General features: G+C 34.3%; 1 protein-coding gene across 2 annotated transcripts in view; it reads left to right on the top strand.

The window, feature by feature from the left end:
• The first annotated feature begins 542 nt into the window (after positions 1–542).
• The window catches only part of LOC132951457 (mucin-17-like), a 67,343-nt gene continuing 49,090 nt past the window's right edge, over positions 543–18,795 (top strand). For both annotated transcript variants that reach the window (XM_061023280.1, XM_061023279.1), the window contains exon 1: positions 543–1,037. The gene's annotated coding sequence lies outside the window, so the exon portion shown is untranslated. The remainder of the gene's footprint in view (positions 1,038–18,795) is intronic.

Below are 18,795 nucleotides of genomic sequence, written 5' to 3'. Positions count from 1 at the left end.
ATATAATGCACATAATATATATATATATAAAACGTATGTGCACCGTAGATTGCATCCGCTGCACCGTGTACCGTCAAGCAGACGAGAGAGCGCGTGGTGGCGAGGGGTCGTGCTTGCGTGTGGGGGGGAGGAGCGTCGAAAAACGGCACCTCTCGTTCCGCGGCCGCCGCTCCGCGAGCGTACGATATTGCGCAAGCCCCGGCGGCCACCCGTTTGCTACTATCGCTACCGCCGCCGCACGTCCGTCCACCGACCCACCGAAAGACGGACAACGCGCGTTCACCGCCGACACCGCCGCCGCCACCGCCGCCGATCTTGAACTTGAGTACTTCAGACAGAAGACCATCGGCGAAAAGTGTCTCTCTCACGGGGCGCGCGACGTTTCCCCCACCGCAGGCGCGCCGGGCGGTGCGCGCGTACACGTCCGCCACCGTGGCGGTAGGGGAAGAGGCGACGCACGAAGAACTGCTCCACGGCGGCGGCGGTGCCCATCATCATCATCGCCGTCTTCTTCGTCGTCGTCGTCGTAGTGGTCTCGTCGTCACCGTCAGTGGTCGTCGGTTCGTTGTCCCGTAACGCCGCCGCTTGCTGCCGGCTGATCACTGTGGTCCCAACACGCGCGCCGTACGCACACACGATCGTAACAATAATAATAATAATATTATATTATATTACTATTGTCGTCGTCGTCGTCGCGGTGTTATTCTATAATATTTAATATTATATTATATTATTATAATATATTGTTATTTTTTGCGACCAAATAATTACATTGCTGTCATTATTATTATTATTGTTGTTGTGGTCGTCGTTTCGATAACAAAATATCGTAACAAACTGTACAATATTATTGTCGCTGCCACCCGAGCGGCCGCCGTCCATTCGCGGCACTCACTCGCTGCACGGCTTGGGATGCGGCTTAATTGACCGTCGCAGACCATCATATTATATTGTACGCTAGAGACATCAATTATATTGCATACGCGTTGCAATCGCCGGAAAATCGGAAACGGCTGAGAAAAATCGTTTTGTGGAAGGTCAGTAAACAATTTTTTTTTTTTGTTAAATTAAGTTCCAGCTTACCTATACTTATATATTAAAACAAAACCTATCCAGCTATTTTATGCAAAAGTTTTTCCGTGTTTCCTCGAAAAAAATTCTACGCATAAAACATTAAACTAAATGAAATTTATTATAAAATATACTATAGAGAAATAATTATTAATTGTTCATAGGAAGAGATTTATTCTTATAAAAAATATTTATTTGAAAAATTGATTAATTACTAGGTATTCACATAGACAATCTAAGTACCTAAATAACGTTTAATTGAATATATTATTATATGTTTTTCTGATCTATTGATATTATTTGTAATTTATTAACGAATGCATATTTGCGACTTGGAAAGTTCTGTTCAACAAAAAAATCTATCGTCTTATTTTCCATTTTTTTTTTTTAGAAAGGCTTATACTTTAACTACTTAAACTTGTTATATTAAGAATATAGCATATAAAAAAATGTATTAAATTCTATTTGATTTAGTTATTAAACAGATTCCAGTACCTGTATTCTTAAGCCTTAATTCATCAATTATATTCGAAAAAATTCCTCCGAGATAATGTTTATAAAATGCATATCGAATCGTGTAAATAGACGTAAAAACGTTACGCAGCATTAGAATACTTTTTGAACAATGTACCGTTTGACAGATTTCATTTTCAAAAATTATAATAATAATAATAAATACGTTTATTCGTGATAAAAACAAACAAAAATTTATACGTAAAGGAACTTATCAACTGATAAAAAAATAAACGTTTATTATTAGTGCATAATTTTTAAGCCCAAATAGAATCAGCAAATCACTAAAAACTTCAGTAAAAATTAATCCTTAATCTCCCTGTCATGTTATTTATGTATATACAGAAAAACTTAAATACCTACGTGTTCGGATTACTTTATTTTGCAAACGATATAATTACTTATTTTAAACTGATGAAGATTATAACTAAGTACCTCTTTAGCCCTTTACATAATATTAAATATTTTTTCATATATGTATGATGTGCCAGAAAATAGAAAAATGCCTATAAAGTATAACTGTAAATGGCTTTTATAACAAATTGATTAACAATAAAAAAATCTTAAAATATGCATAATATGTTGTGTTATTACAATTATTCATAATATATGTTCAAAAAAACAAAAGAAATTGAAAATTTTACTTAAAATAGAGATTATGTTCTAAAGCTTATAAAACATCATCGAAAGTATACGAAAATTCTTTTTTTTTAGTTTATTGTAAAACATATTTTTCTTAACACAAAATTTTAATTAGGTACCTACCAATGAATTTAATTTTGAATCTTTTATTTTTCATCCTATGAAATTTTTTAATTTTATAAGTATTTTTTAGCCTTAATAATATGTCACTTTTTCATTTTCTGATACTTATTTTTTCGATATTTTTTTAACGACTTCCGTTGATTTAGACTTTTTACAAACATTTATGAACTTTTTTTTTATAAATGAAACTAGATTTTTATACATTTTATACTTTGATTTTTTAATGCATTTTTCAAGGTCTTTTAGTGCATTTTCTGGATTTATGGTGCAATTTTTATATTTTAAATGTATTTTTAAGGTTATTTAATATATTAATAACACTAAATATATAATATATTTTCATAGAATAGCTATACAACGAATTGATATTTTGTTTTAACTGTTTCTCATATTGGTTTAATATAATATGATAACATACCTAGTTAATAGTTTAATACATCTTACACATTTATTTAAATTGTGAATAATAAGAAAATGTAGGCATATAAATATAAAAATAATATATAATAAGATCTACAATATTTCATAATTTTATTGACTTTGTTCAAAGTTATAGGTCAATGAATAATTAATATAATATGTAGGTTCAGTTTTACGATTAATCGTATCTTAATCTATAACTTATCTAACCATATAACAATATATTAACTATATGACTACTGTTATTAAAAAAATTAATATCGTTAAAATTACGTTAAAACAATAATTATACGTAATTAAAATATTGAGAAAAAGTTTTGTGTCTTATACACGATATAAAAAAAACATTTCAATAATAGTTAATAATTAATAATACGGCAGAAATACATTTTACCCAGCTACTTTTACTTTAATTATTATAGACAGAAGGTTTAAGTATGGTTCTACATCAGTTTTAGATCTAAACCCACATCATGTCGCCACTACATAGTCAAAATAAGATGGTATCACATGAAATACAACGCATACAACCAAATTTTTTTCTTTGATGAAGACGATAGTAATTATCTTCGAATTAAATAATATTGCGTTTTACTAACTATTGTATTTTAAAGACCACTTTATTGTAATTATTTCAACAATATGGAATAGGTATATATAGGTACCTTGACACGAATGACGAATGTATCATAAAAATAAATAAAAAAATATACTAAAACACTGAATAAACAATTTTTACGTAGGTATACCGAGTGCACAAATATTTGATAAATTTAACGGTTCATTAAAACGTGATAATATTATAGACCGACCACGCGGATTGCTCTAAATATTATACGATACGTTCTAGGGATTGTATAAATTGTATAAAGATTCGGCGTTGAACCTCTAAAACGAACGACGACTGCAGTTGTAGCTGCAGTGCAACGTACGCGTGCATGGAAACTTTAATAGTTTATAAAATCGATCGATTTATGGGTAAATGAAAAAAAAAAAAAAATTAAAATTCACATGGCGTAGCAATTTGTAAGTGACAATATATAATATAACACACACACGCCAAAGATCGCACAGGAGACGTAATAGAGTCAACAGCCCTAGGCTATAATAATACGCGTGTATACTATCGAGTCTCGAAAGCGTTCACACTTTTGGTCGAATGCAAATAATATGTCTGGGGGGGGGGGAGGAAATGGTACATAATATTTTATAAATAGCGGCCAAGGTGAGACGAGTTTGTTAAGTATCCGGTGTTCAAAACCAGTTCTCATACATAATTTCCGAAGCACTTAATATAATCTTCCGTTATGTTTGGTCGACATTCCACCGACACTTGCAGCACACTACAAACATGTTTTTTTCTCCTCTAATCAATTATATTGATCGCGTCCCTCTCATTTTCCAGTAGCCCAAAAATCTCGGGTGACGCATGGTCGGGGATCAGCAGTCCAAACTCGGTTAATGAGTCGATGCCCCGCGATATAAAAACATATTCAGTAGGTCACTGTCTGAATATTATGAATTGTGACGGCCATCGGTTTAAACTAAGATATATCATTCAGAAATGACAAATCAAAATCACGACGGACAGCATCATATTATATTTGCATAGACCAAACATTCTAAACGCAAACCGATGAGTTTATATTACTGTTTACGACGTGTGTATAGTTGTCGGCGGGCAGACGAGCTGATTGGACATAATAATAATGTTATCGCTGTATCGTATCGTTTAGTTTGTTATTTAACTTTGAAGGGAACAATAAGAGTAGTCGACGCGTATTATAATAGCCGTGTAGGTACCTACGTTATTATTCTATAACATAAATTAAGTGACACGTCGAGAAGACTGGTTTATACTATATGGTGATGATAATTACAGGTCATGCTACTTATTTTATAACGGATGATTATCTCACGGTACAATCGTTATTTTAAGAAGATATTATTAAAATTATACGACGCTGTCATAAAACTTCTAGAAATTATTTACCTTTTAATTAACACTACTTGTCGTAAAATTAATTTAGAAATATCCTTCAAATAATTACACTATGTGGCTGAATCGCATCGTGTGGTCGGTCGATTGTGTACAATATAGCGATATATTGTGTATAGATATCTGCACCATGGCGGTGTTTTGTCGGAGAAAAACTACACGACACGTGTTGAAACTCTAGATTTTCTTGTTCTATAAGTGATTGTCATAAAGCTTGTAACTCTGTGACCCCCGAAATAACTTTATTTTTATTTTTTAATTCCCTTGACAAATTTCACGGACTATATCCACAGATATAATTAATATTGTTTTCAAATCGCTTTCAAGAGTAATAATTAATAATTGTTATCCGAACCTCTCAACAGTCAAATACAATAGGTAGAATACATATTATATAGGAATATTTAATTGTACTCCCAATTATGCAGTCCGAGTTCCGTTTCACCGCTGTTGATTACGAATCGCAACAAGTGGCGTTGATCTCAGGCCTCGCAATTCTGCCATTATTATATTATACAACTGCGGTATAATATATTATAATAATAAATAGGCAATAATATTATGTATTATAATTAATAGCATATGGGTACGAAAAAAAACCACACATCATTGTGTCGCACGATTTGAACGAAAATCTTGTTAATTTTCCGTTTCGTTCGATAATCCGGCAGTCGCTCACACCCCCCGACTGCAGGGGGATCGTTGGTCGTACGACGATACGTTACACGGTATAGCGTGTCCCCTCGAGTCGATGATTAATGGTGATCGCCCTTTGCAGCAGAGTATACCTATATATATATATATATATTGGCGAACTGCCGTCCCCCCATCCGTGACCTTTGGTGCGCTCGTGCGCGGTTAAAGGTCGTCAATATACATCCCCGTTTTAGTAGAATGGGTTCAAAATTGATTTGTCCGCCGGGTACTATTATTTTGTTGTCCCGAAATCTCGCTAATGACCGCGAAAAGGGGGCTTTCGATTTTCGAATCCCAATGCGCCCGTCCGAAATATATAATATATTATATTATTGTTGCACGTGTATAATAATATACGGTTCAACGATGTACATACACACTCGACCTTAACTTTGCAGTAAACGACCGACTACGCAGCGTTGTGCGCCGTGAGAATTGAACGCGCGTGTACAACAATCGTTTCGGTATAGGTGGTATGTGTTATATGTACATCCACCGCCGTATAGTCGTCGACCTGTCAGCTTTTCAAAATCCACTCGTCGTGTACGTATTATTATTATGTTATCGTGAATAAAAAAAAAAAAAAAATCATAATTTCCGCGTGCCTTCTGCCGGTCATTATTTGAATCGGTACATTACGATGCAAATTGATCGTCACTATACACACACACACACTCACAAAAATATACATAAGAAAACCCGAGCAGCGCAAATAATTTAGCAAATATCCGGCTTCATATACCCACATAAAGGTATAGACGTGATGGTTAGACGTGATTCACATTTTGCATTCATTAAACAGCTTAAATGCGTACCACCTATATACGGAGTGTATAGTTATATAGGATAACAATTGCAGTTATAACTTAAAAATGCTCTTTTTATCATCCGAATTTATTACTTCATAATATTATATATAGGTACCTATACGATCGAGTTTGTGAAAAACTTTTATGAAAACGTCATTTAAAAACGTTATTGCCTACGCAGCATTATATCTAACCTGTAGCTGCCCCTTCATCCACAAAGAATATAATTTAGGCCCGAAAAAAGCATCTAGTTTCGGCTCTCTCCGAAATGGATAAACTATGTTCTATTGATAAACTATTGTGCTCACAATTTTCTTAAGACTATGCCTTGTAATAAATGTCATATATTTTATTGATACGTTAATTTAAAAAAAAAAAAAACATCGAATGTAGTTCTATGATAATAAAACTCAAAACAATATGATAACCAGATAACATATAATCTGCTTAGAGGTACCCACATGCGGCTTGATATTTTTATATTCTTTTCTGAGAAAACAGTATCCGCAGTCCGGGCGATCAGTTTAAAATAATTCGTATGCTTAATATCTATATATCCTATAATATGAAAAAACGGCGAGGCCCCCCCACACGGGTTTGTAAACTGTGGTACTTAAATGCCCGACTCGAATTTCTGCCAAGTGGCAACCTGTCATTCGTTTTTATTCGGCGTTCTCCGCGGTGTCCCGGAATCGAACGGGAACACGTGAGATGATGATGACGACAAGTGTCGGTAAATGATAATCGGCCGCCGCCGCCGCCGCCGCCGCGTTCCATTCGAGGGCGAGGGAAACGCAAACACGGTAGGAAAAAAAACGCATATTACCTGCAGCACACGCACGATGGGTGTTATAATAATTATTATTATTATTTGTGTGTGCATATATCGACTGTGTACATATATATATATATATATATGGAAGCGTTCGGCGCGTTTGAAAGCGTATAATATTTGTTTTCGGCCGGGCAGGGCCGGGGAAGGAGAGCGACGATAACGATACACAGGATAGTATATTATACGCGCGAGACTATATTATTATTATTATTATTATTATTATTATTGTTGTTGTTGTTGTAATATACGACACTCTCGACGCGTCGACGGGTTCGTTGTCCATAAAACAAGCAATGATTTTACGATGACAATATTATATATCATATACACACGACCATGGTATATTATTATGCGCGCTGTGTGTTTTTTTCTTCCCGTTTTTATTTTTTTCTTTTTACGATCTCGTCGTGATGCAGTTTTTTCTTCTTATTCCTATAATGTAATATCCTATCCGAAACACCAAAGCGATATCATACTACACTCTGCCTACCACGATCGTTTGTGCCGGTCGGTCGGATCGTGGACTTAGAGACGTAAATTATTATAAGCAGTGTTATACATAGGTACTGTCCATTAAATCCATACGAGTACTGGGTTTTTCCCTAATATTATATAAGCTAACAACGGACCAGGCTTGGCTGAGATTTTTTTAACCTTAAAACGAATTTTTTAAATTCTGAATCGTTATAGGTATTTAAAAAAAATCGGTTTTTTAACAACGTTCTATATTGTATCCAATTAATATTGTCATAAATAAAAACGATTGACTAATTGATTATTTTCATATAATATTTTTTGTTTGGTTAAAAAAATAGTTATTGTCGAATATTGTTCCGAGCAAACGATATAATATAGACACACGCACTATCCCTAATAATTTATTGTGGTGCTGTGGGCCGGACACGCATGGAGCACGACCATCATATTATAATATAGCAATAACGATTCGTCTTAACTGTTATAAATTTATTATAATACATATATATTATAAGTAATATTATTATTATTATTATTATTATCGTCTTTTTCTCGACCGTCATCGACGTTGTTCCGCACCGCATATATATATTCGCACTTGCACTGCAGACGTCTAAAATTTTTCGATCGTGTATTTTATAATATATCTCCAGTGAACACATTGAACAGAACTGTCTGTGTAACTATACTATCGTCGTCCCGTATCTATGCTATAGGAAGCGGATGATGAATAATACGCGACGAGACACGATCAGCCTCGCTCGTTTCGCGCGTACGGTCACGACTTTGGTATACCCAGGTATAAGACTCGCGTCTAAAATACTATAGTACCTGTAATAATAAAATACATATAATATATGCGCGTACATGCGCGTCTCCGAAAATATTAATAATTACACACTGCCATTATTAGTCATTAATGACATTACACCGCGGTGGCCGGGCAGGGCTGACGTAATCCCACGAAAATATAAGTTTTTATCGGCGTTTTATCGTTATCATCGGCATTATTATTATTTATTATTTTACTGCGCAGTGCGGTTTTGAATGTCGTACATTACAGCACCAGCTGCAACCTCGACGGCCATGTAGCGTACTTCACCCCAAAATCGCCAAATTTTCCAAAAAAGACTTAACGGTGGCCCGCAGGCTTTACTGAAGCCGAATGTGTCATCCAGCTCAGCCATATCGTATATAAATGTATGTTATACAGTTCAACATAGTTATATATCACGGTCTGAACGACCGATATTTTACTGCTAGGACAACTAGGGGATTTTTTTTGATCACTCTACTGTGATTTTCTTTCTTTGTATAATTATGTGTTTTTTACAACATTTTTTTTTTTAGAATTTTAAGAATAATTACAATATAAAAGTTTACCTAGGTTATACTGTATGGTTTATACTTTGGTGTATAATATGTTTATAAGTTATAAAATAACAATAAATAATAATTCAAATTATGTAAAAAGAATATTATTTATACCCGCTACCTACGTGTCGTTACAACATATTTATATTTTATACATAATATATTATATCAAAATTCACAAGTTTATCTCGGCCGTCAGAGTGCGGGTATACGAGTTTTTCTTTTTCCCCGTGAAATTATTATTCGAGTCGTGTCTTCGCGAAAACTGTGTGTGCGTATATGCGGTCGGACGGCGAAAATGGCTGACCGAGCGAACGAGTAAAAAACTGGTTGTCTCCACGATGAGCCGTCACCGCGTGGGCAACCGGTCTGCGCGGAACACGCGTGCACCGTTATCGATCGACCGCAGACCCTTCGTCACAGGACCGCTCTGACACTCGCGAATTACGCGAATATTCCGCAAATACAAATAATTATATCATTGTATTATATCGTATCATTACCGTGTCTCAGTCTAACCGGAAACCAATTTCAACGATTTGAACTGCACTGCAGCAGCACGAGCAGAAAAACATTTGGCCGCGGTTCTCCGCGAGATTCGTTTAGGAAAAAATACGATCTTCCGTCCTCGTTTCTCCAAAACCCTATACTACGGTTTCAAGTTTCGTTTCACGTCATCATATCAGTGTTTATAGTATTTACAATAACGGTATAATATATGGTTGGTTTCGCATCGAATTTTGGTCGCGCTGCACTTCGACATTAAATACATCGAAAAAGCATAGTACACGTCTTTATCTGCGAGCGGCGTGCTGGTGCAGAAACCTGCACCGCCGCTAACCACTTATACCTACGCGTTGCAGGATATACCATTACGGCATTACATATATTACACTACACGCGGCCGTGTTGTAGGTATACGAATATCGGCGAAATTGACGAAATCTCGGGCACGCGGCGGCGGCGGCGGCTGCTCATGTATTATATACACGTTGTTGGAAACAATACGAATAATGCATTGTATTGCATTGTACGAGTGTATATTATTATCGACACGTTATTACTGTAGGACGAGATGACGTCTTAGCCGCGGCGATGTGACACCCATACGTCCGTCTGGCCCGGTGCAGTAATCGGATATGGCTATATTATCATCCGAAGCGTATTTATATATTATACATGTACGCGGACACGCCGTCTGTGAACCAGTTTTGACGATATTATTTGGTCGCGGTGCGATGCATTTCAAACGAAAACTCACGCACGCGCGTTTGGTCGTCCCCGTTTCTCGGACAAATTGAAGATTTGCGGACGAAAAAATTTCGTGAAAAAAAAAAATGTCAGCGTGCGCGTCCCGCCGAGAGACGACTATAATATTATATTATATATAGTACGTACGGCCCGTACAACTATTATTATTACGCCGATTGTAGACCGCGGTCTTCTGCTGCAACAGACGATCCGATCGAGGTTTCGCGGATTCCATCTTCACACGATGTCGTCTGATTCGCGACGAATATCATATACCGCGGTATACGTAAAAGGTCCTCCGCGGACCATGTATATTATACCTAATGGTCGTATAGGATATCTTCGCCGTGGTCCTCGTGTAACTATATCGATGATACAATATAATAAAATGCGTGCTCGCGCCACGCGTGGTTCGCGGATGTATAATAATATATTATGATAATAAACAGTATATCGTCGGCACCGATCGCGGCTCATAATATATTATTATTATAATATTAACATAATTGTAATAATTGTGTCGTGTCAGTGGGTCACCGCCGCCGCCGCGATGATGTGGGAACATAATGGATATAATATAATATATTATTCTCATATATATTGGTCTATCTATATAATATAATAATCCGATCACACGGCTGCGGACGATATATATATATATATATATATATATATAATATACACATATGTATACATAGTTGTGGGAGCCCCCGTTGACGTCTACATCGAGGCCCGCCGACCAGACGTGCGGTGGATACGATATATGACTATGATGATGTGCGTATAATGTTTTATTATATAGAGATGTATTGTATGTATATGACTGTGTGCAAAACGTCATTATAATAATATATATAATCGCCGTTGCAGCATGCGCTTGCAGAATATCGATTGACCCGTCGCGCGTAAAAAATATATATACATGTAGGTAGTCATATTACTATAATATACTTACTGGGAAAGTGGGAACTGAGATACTTTATGTTATATTGTATATCGTATAATAATATAATATTATAATGAATAACAACGACTTAGAGACCGTGAATATCAATGCAATGACCCGGCGACGAACGGATATACTGTATCTAACGACCTATATAAACTGCAACGAATTAACTGCAATTAATCAATACTATGCATAATTAATATCAAAAGTCTAAATGCATATAAGTATAAACCGATTAAAATATCGGTCATTCTTATAAACTTAAATTTAGGTACCTATACTTAGAAATATCAGTTAAACGGGTTTAGTATTTTTTCAAGCGATTGATATTATTATGAAGGAGGCGGGAAAAGATAGCTATGAATTATACAATTATTCGTGCTCGCTCATACTTCAAATTATCGATATTACCAATAACTATTGCATTCCCAATATTGAGTGGGGGTAGAATACTCGAAACTTGAGCTTTAATATGCAATAAACTAAATAATATTAAATAGACAAATAGTATAAATAATAATTAATAAATATACCAAGCAACTGTATACAATAGATCATTAAAATAATGTCTTGCAGAAATGGATTAAAAAAATACTAATAGTTTATATGCAACGCGGCATATAGTTAATAATATAATTTTCCATTATTCTATCAACTAACTGGACAGCTCTTATGAGCGCCTTTGAAATTTTATTTCAGGTATTGGAAAGTTTTTCATTTCAAGTTTCATTCAATCGAGTCGATATATATTCAGTTCGAGAATCTTTTCAAATTTACATTAAAAGTTTCAATTGAAAACTGTTGTAACTTTTAAACTTACATAATAATATGTTGTATCTTGCTAGATGATCGATAGAAACTATCTGATGGTGAGATTTTTGTCGAGCTATGTGACTCATGTGCGAATAGGTGCAATTTCGGGGAGGCCTAAATTATCGCGGGAGACGGCGGCGGCGTCGTAAGAATATTATTTATTACGCGAGTGTGCCTGCAAACCAGTAGTAATCCGAGATGGTGCTCGACGAATTTTCCCGTTAGTCCGAGACGCGTACTCCGGTTTCGTCGGTCGTTATCATTTAACTACACGAAACCGCCGTATTATAAATAAATTTAACATTATAATAATAATATGTGCGCTTTTTTACATTAGCTTTTTTCTGTCTCTCTCTTTCTCTCAAACACACAATAAGTCTCACGAGAATCGTAAAATACTCGTTTCCGGTAGCTATACAGGTACATAATAATATATTATAACCAGATTCGCAGTATTTTTCAAGATCAACAATGAAAAATTTAAATATTCTCTACAATATTACGTAGTCCATCATTGTCAGTTTGAGTATTTCATCCCCTCACGTTAAAGAGTTTTTAAAACTTCAAATTGTATAGGTACACAATTTATTACAGTATATAATAGGTAACGGTAAAACATATTATTACGTGCAAAGGTAGGTACTATAATAATATTATATATAGAACGCGTGCTATTAAAAAAACATTGATACTGGTTTTATCTCAACCAATAAAGTAATAAAAATACACTCAAATTATCGTAAATTCAATTTTATTTCAACGTTTTAATTTTGCAAATTTCTTCGAAAAAAACTGAAAAAATAAATGTACGTTATTCTTTGACTTTTATCAAATAACTATTATAGTAATATTACTATCGTTTTATTTTTCTCTTTTTTAATGCATGAAATAATAAAATATTACTACATCACCATCTACTGCTATTTATGTCAAAAAGGAACATTTAAACTACTTCGAAAATTAGAACTATATAGTATACCTATAGGTACGTACTTGAGTACCTACTGCATGCAGGACGTATCGTGCTAAAAACAACTGGTCTCATGATTGAAATTCAGCCAAAAATCGTTATATTTACTACAACCGGTTTAAACATTTTCAACATTTATTTCTTTGAACCGTGTAGGCGCAACTAACATTTCCAACTACACGACTAACTTATGTTTTTTCCCATTATATAATATACACATTTACAACATAAAATATGTATTGGTAGAAAATTTTTAAATCTTTCAATAATTTGCACTGTAACACGCGTTTGCCGTGCAAAGACAACATTGTATTTTAATCGATTTCGATTTATGTGACGGGATTTTAAATCGGTTCCGACCAACGCTAAAATAATAAAATATGGTAATTGAACCGTCTTCGTGTATACGCGAGACATTTGAACCTATTTGACAAATAAACACGATAATACATTTAAATTTGCTACTATATATGGTAGTCTTTTAAGTTTTTTTTTTTTAAATAATTTTTAAACAACAACTTATTAGGTACATTCTTAATTTCATGACCCAAAAAAATTGTTCTAAAGGGATTTTGATGTACAAAAATCTAGTCGTGGTCTAGTAGGTAAAGTTTATTAATAACAAACGAATCAAAGTAACTAAAAATTTAATTAGCCGTTACATTTTAAAATAATTACAGCACGTCATAATATTGTGGTACTCAATGTTGGTGTACATATTTCGTGATTTAATCGTCGGGTTGAGCGCATATTAATGTGTTTTCGAAACTCATAATATTCGTCCTTATAAAATATAAGCGCAGCGGTCTACAGTATATTATTTATAATATTATAATATCTATTATAATTTCGTACATCGCCTTAAGACAGTTGTTGTAGTTGTATCCACTAATAGGACGGAGTACATAATATTATATAGCGTTCGTCTGCGTTCGATTTACATAGAAATAATAACAATAATAATGCAACTTAGGAGGACGTTATATTATTATTATTATAGTAGCCGCGTGTTGTTGGATTGTCATTATCATTAACCATTGCCAAAAGGAAACTATATTATACCACTATACAGGTATATGATATAAACAGGTTTCGTATACACGCCGCCGTCGACTGCAGTGCTTTTCGGTGTGGCTGGTAGCTATTTGATTTTGTTGTTACTCGGCAAGTATACATAATATAATAATTTGCAAAAATATGTGCTCCATCGTATTCCTCAAAACCAGTGTAGACGTGTAGTACACTGTACACCTATTCATTCTGATGAGTTAACGCGGTTATGTAATAATTTTTTAATTTTATTTCTACAAATATCGTACGTATATTAAATGTTGTACAGAAACTCGCGCGTTTTTCGCAATTGGATTGCTACCGTGACGATACGTCATAATTTATACAAAATTTTCCGACGTTATAATATCGAATAATATATTTTATTTCGGTCCTGAAATCTACATAGGTAGGAAATAGGAATACGATTTTAAGTTCTCCTCATTAGCGCTACTTAAATAATATAATATTCAAGGCTGAGTTTTGTCGATTTTATGATGTTATTATAATTTATAATATAATATAATACAAGACGTTTGTCTGTTATTTATAATGACTATAATTGTGCGCATGTAGATTGTCCACAATAATAATTATATTGTACTAACGTTTAGATTTCATATTGTGTGTGCTGTGTAGTATAGAACAATATTTTATAATAATCACATCATATTCACTTTGCCATTATAATTATTATAAAGTTGGAACATTGTTTCCAACACGACCGATAACCGCGTATATAGTAGGTATCCAGTAGGACATTGCTCAACAATTGAATAATTGGTATATACTAACACTATATACACCAATGTTGTGAACGAATATACACTAACTCTGGATAAAGGTTTATGCAATATATTATTATAATAATAAAGTAACAATAAACGCGTTTGCGGTTTCAGTGACGCAGGAAATAAATTTACTATTATAAATTACTGTTATAAGTACTGCACTAAAATCGTTTTTAATTGGAATAAATTCAAATTCAAATTCAATTTTTTTTAATAAATTATTAAACACATTGTGTCGACAAAATCATAATATTATAATATGAATAACATCTTCGGCGAAAACTATCATAAAAAAAATCATTTTTCGGTTTGCGATCAAAATCAATGATCTTTCACCTGAATCCCCAGCTAGTACGCACCCTCCCTCGCGCAGAGCTATATTATATTATACACGATTATACGACGAATGGGCATCGCGGGTTTTAACCGAGATGTAGTTCTAGGGGTCTTATAGAATCCGCACAACGACCGCAAACACAATGTGCGGATGTGTGAGTTCTGCAGAAGTGAGAGAGAGTGGGGGGATGGGGGGGGGGATAGAATGAGAAAAAAAATCGCATACGAATGATAATGGTCGTGTGATATAATTTTAATGAAGAAGACAGCTCGCAATTATATTTGTTGTTATTTGAACCATTGTTGTTCGTGTCTGCGCGCGCGCGCTCGAGTGTTAGTGTGTGTCGGAGACGAAGGCGATGGATAAAAAGAATCCGGCAGTAGTAGGTATAGTGTTTTTTTGTGTGTCTCTCTCGTGCGTGCACGCTGTATGACGAGCGATTCAAATAATATAAATATATTATATATTATATACCGAAAACCCAGGGGTCCCGGAGGCCCTCTCTGGCCGTCTCTCTCTCACTCTTTCGGTTTTTGCGTACATATATACATCTATATTACACGTCGCACAAGGTCAGTGACCATACATTTTATTCGCCACGTCTAGAGACCGGGCGAATATAATAAAATTGTGTGCATCGCCGTCGCACAGGGCGGGAGACGAAACGATACTGCAGATACGATACATAGGTAGTATTGTATACCTACATAATATGAGTTGTATACCTGATTCATCTTAATAATAGATAATAATAACGAAATAAAATTGTTTTACCTTCCCGCACTGCAGAAAAATTTCCTCGTCCAGAGCCGTGCAAAGGGGGTTGCAATATGAGTGTTAAATTGAAAAATGGCCGATTTTTAATAATTTGAGTTTTATGTAATGTAATGATATTATGTAATTTATTTAATGTAATAAATGTTTTAAAGAAAATATATTTTATGCATTTATTTAACATATATCACGACGGTCGACATAAGAGTAGAAAGAAATCATTAATGCTACACTTCTAAAAACTTTTTATGCCCTTTTAAAACTCTTTAGTGTTTAATATATAATATAAATATAGGTGTTAAAGTATTTTCCATTTTTATACGCTCACCCATTATAAGACTTATATCGTGTGGCTATTTAAACTTTCGTGATTTTCTTCAGTATTATATGCCTTTTTTAATTTTTCAATCCGTATAATGTGTAGAACATAAACGTGCCATATTTATATAATATTTTACTTTTTCATCACCACGTTTTATTTATTTATTTTCGTTTTCGTTTTTTCTTTGCTGCAGCTGTCTATTCAATTTCAAACTCTACAATAGCTATTGTAGATTTTGAATGAAACATATATATTGTATTATAGCGGTATATAAAACATTCCTTGATAACATATAATATAATAATATAATGTATTAATTCGATGTCCTAGTATTTATTTTCAGCATTTCAAGAGAAAAATAATTATTTATATGATTGAAAAACGTATTTGATCGATTGACCATAGTAAAATTTGAATACCTACGTTAAACCTGTATATAATATGTGTAGTGCATATATCTAAATCGAAATATTTAGGGTGTTCAAGAATTTAAAATTACCACGGTTACCAACAGAGGATACTTGGTTATTCTAATTTAATATAGGTTAAAACATTTCGTGACCATACAAAATGTCTAAGGGCTTGTTTGGGACGGCATTCGCGATTTCCTTATAAGTTATTCATTTAATGTATATTTGTGAAATTAAATTAAATTAATTATATTATTAATCAAACAGAAAATCACAATCATATTATATTATCATAAAGCTCGCAATATCAATGTAATATACGGGGGCGTATTCGACCATCAGTGATACAACTGGATATAGTTTGAACTACTTTAAAGGCGTATAAGACGTAATAATTTAACTATAGAAATGACATTATCGTCGAAACCCTCAAAATATCACATAACCGCCAACGTATTCGTTCTAGTTCTGTGCTTCGTTCATGGGCAAACTGCTAGGTTATATACAGTATTAATATACAAATATTATGTTAACACATCATAATATTATATAGATACACGTCGAGTGAACCAACAGATTATAATACAAGTATACAACATAATGATAATAATATGTTAATATAAAATATTGATACGTTTTGCGTTTATATTTCGAGAGTAAAAATCAAACGAGAATTAAGAAAATCATTAGATCGCTGCGTCGTATTTAATAATTGTTAAGTACGTTTTTTTATCCTCATTACCCATACACAGGTATATATAGGTAATTGTTTACTATTTTTTTTTTCGCAATCATTTGTACTCGCAGAGTCATCTCCGTAGTATATGTACACAATATAAGCTTACCACGCATTGTAAGCATGCCACTCGCGAGCTGTTACCGTAATTATTATTGCCGCCGCCGACGCCACCAACTGACGATAGTGCGAGATACGAATGAAATAAAAGGGAGATGACTATAAATACGTGTCCGAACACGATTTCACGAACACAGAACGGTTAAGTGCAGGCACATGTGCACAACAAGCCGTTCACACCGAACACCTAACCCGTGATTATATTATTTTATGAACAACGCATATACCTAGGTATATGTGAATCGTCGAGATTTCGTGTACCACACTTTTGCCGAGGCAAAACCGATTATCTCGAAGAAATATTTAAGCGATAAATAGAAACAACGCGCAAATCAAATTATATTTGTTTACCCCGGAAGCGGTCTCGTGCAGCTAATTATGGCATCACACCTTCCGAGCTTGTCGGTCGACATAATATCATTATTGTGATGTTATTATTATATTATTTATTTAATATATTTTATACAATATAATATGTCTAAGATGATAATATTTAATATTTCACTATATCGATCGGTTTCAGAATTTGTATAGTCGATCTTTATAATAATAATATATAGGTACTTCGACCGTCCTGTAACTGCACGTAATGTTCTAAAATAGTCGAACGATTTGTCGATTTCATTAAGTCTTTGTTACAAAATATTTTCTATTCTAAAATATCGTATCGATAAATCTCATGGAGTCATACACCTCTGTGTCATGTATAGTAAGTATATACGAGTATACGACTATGATACGTGCAATAATAAAATATGAAAACCAATTTTCACAGGGAAAAAAACACTTAGACATTAAGGCGGCTGCTTTTGACATCGAAGATCGTTAGTTTGCACAATCCCGCAACAGGTCTCCCGGTTTTTATAGAATATTATTCGTACGAATCGCGTTTGCGTTGCACATGAATTCGTTTTTTGTTCACCGACCAAAAGTCTGTATACGTAATTTTTTTCGTGTAAAATTGATCGTAACTAATCGTTAAACTGCACACAATAATAATAATAATAATATTAATGTGATATATAATATTATATATAAATATGGATCGACAGACGGTTGCGGTGTGAGGTCGAAGGCCTCCGCGAAGACGGCGGCTGCGAAAATCGTACGAGGAGTTTTTTTCGTCCCCGCGATGCAATCCGCACGCGTTATTAAACCATAATACGAGTATTATCATCGTTATTACCTTATAATAAACTGTTGCACCAGAAAACCTTGAATTGGCCACCGGCCTTTGGCGGAATCGTCGGACTCGGCCGAATAGAAAACAATATTATATCGCCACCGATTACGATAATAATAATATATATGTA

This window comes from Metopolophium dirhodum, chromosome 8, assembly GCF_019925205.1.
Source record: "Metopolophium dirhodum isolate CAU chromosome 8, ASM1992520v1, whole genome shotgun sequence".
Lineage (NCBI taxonomy): Eukaryota > Metazoa > Arthropoda > Insecta > Hemiptera > Aphididae > Metopolophium > Metopolophium dirhodum.
The sequence above is the reverse complement of the archived record's forward strand: the minus strand, read 5'-3'. Positions and strand labels throughout refer to the sequence as shown.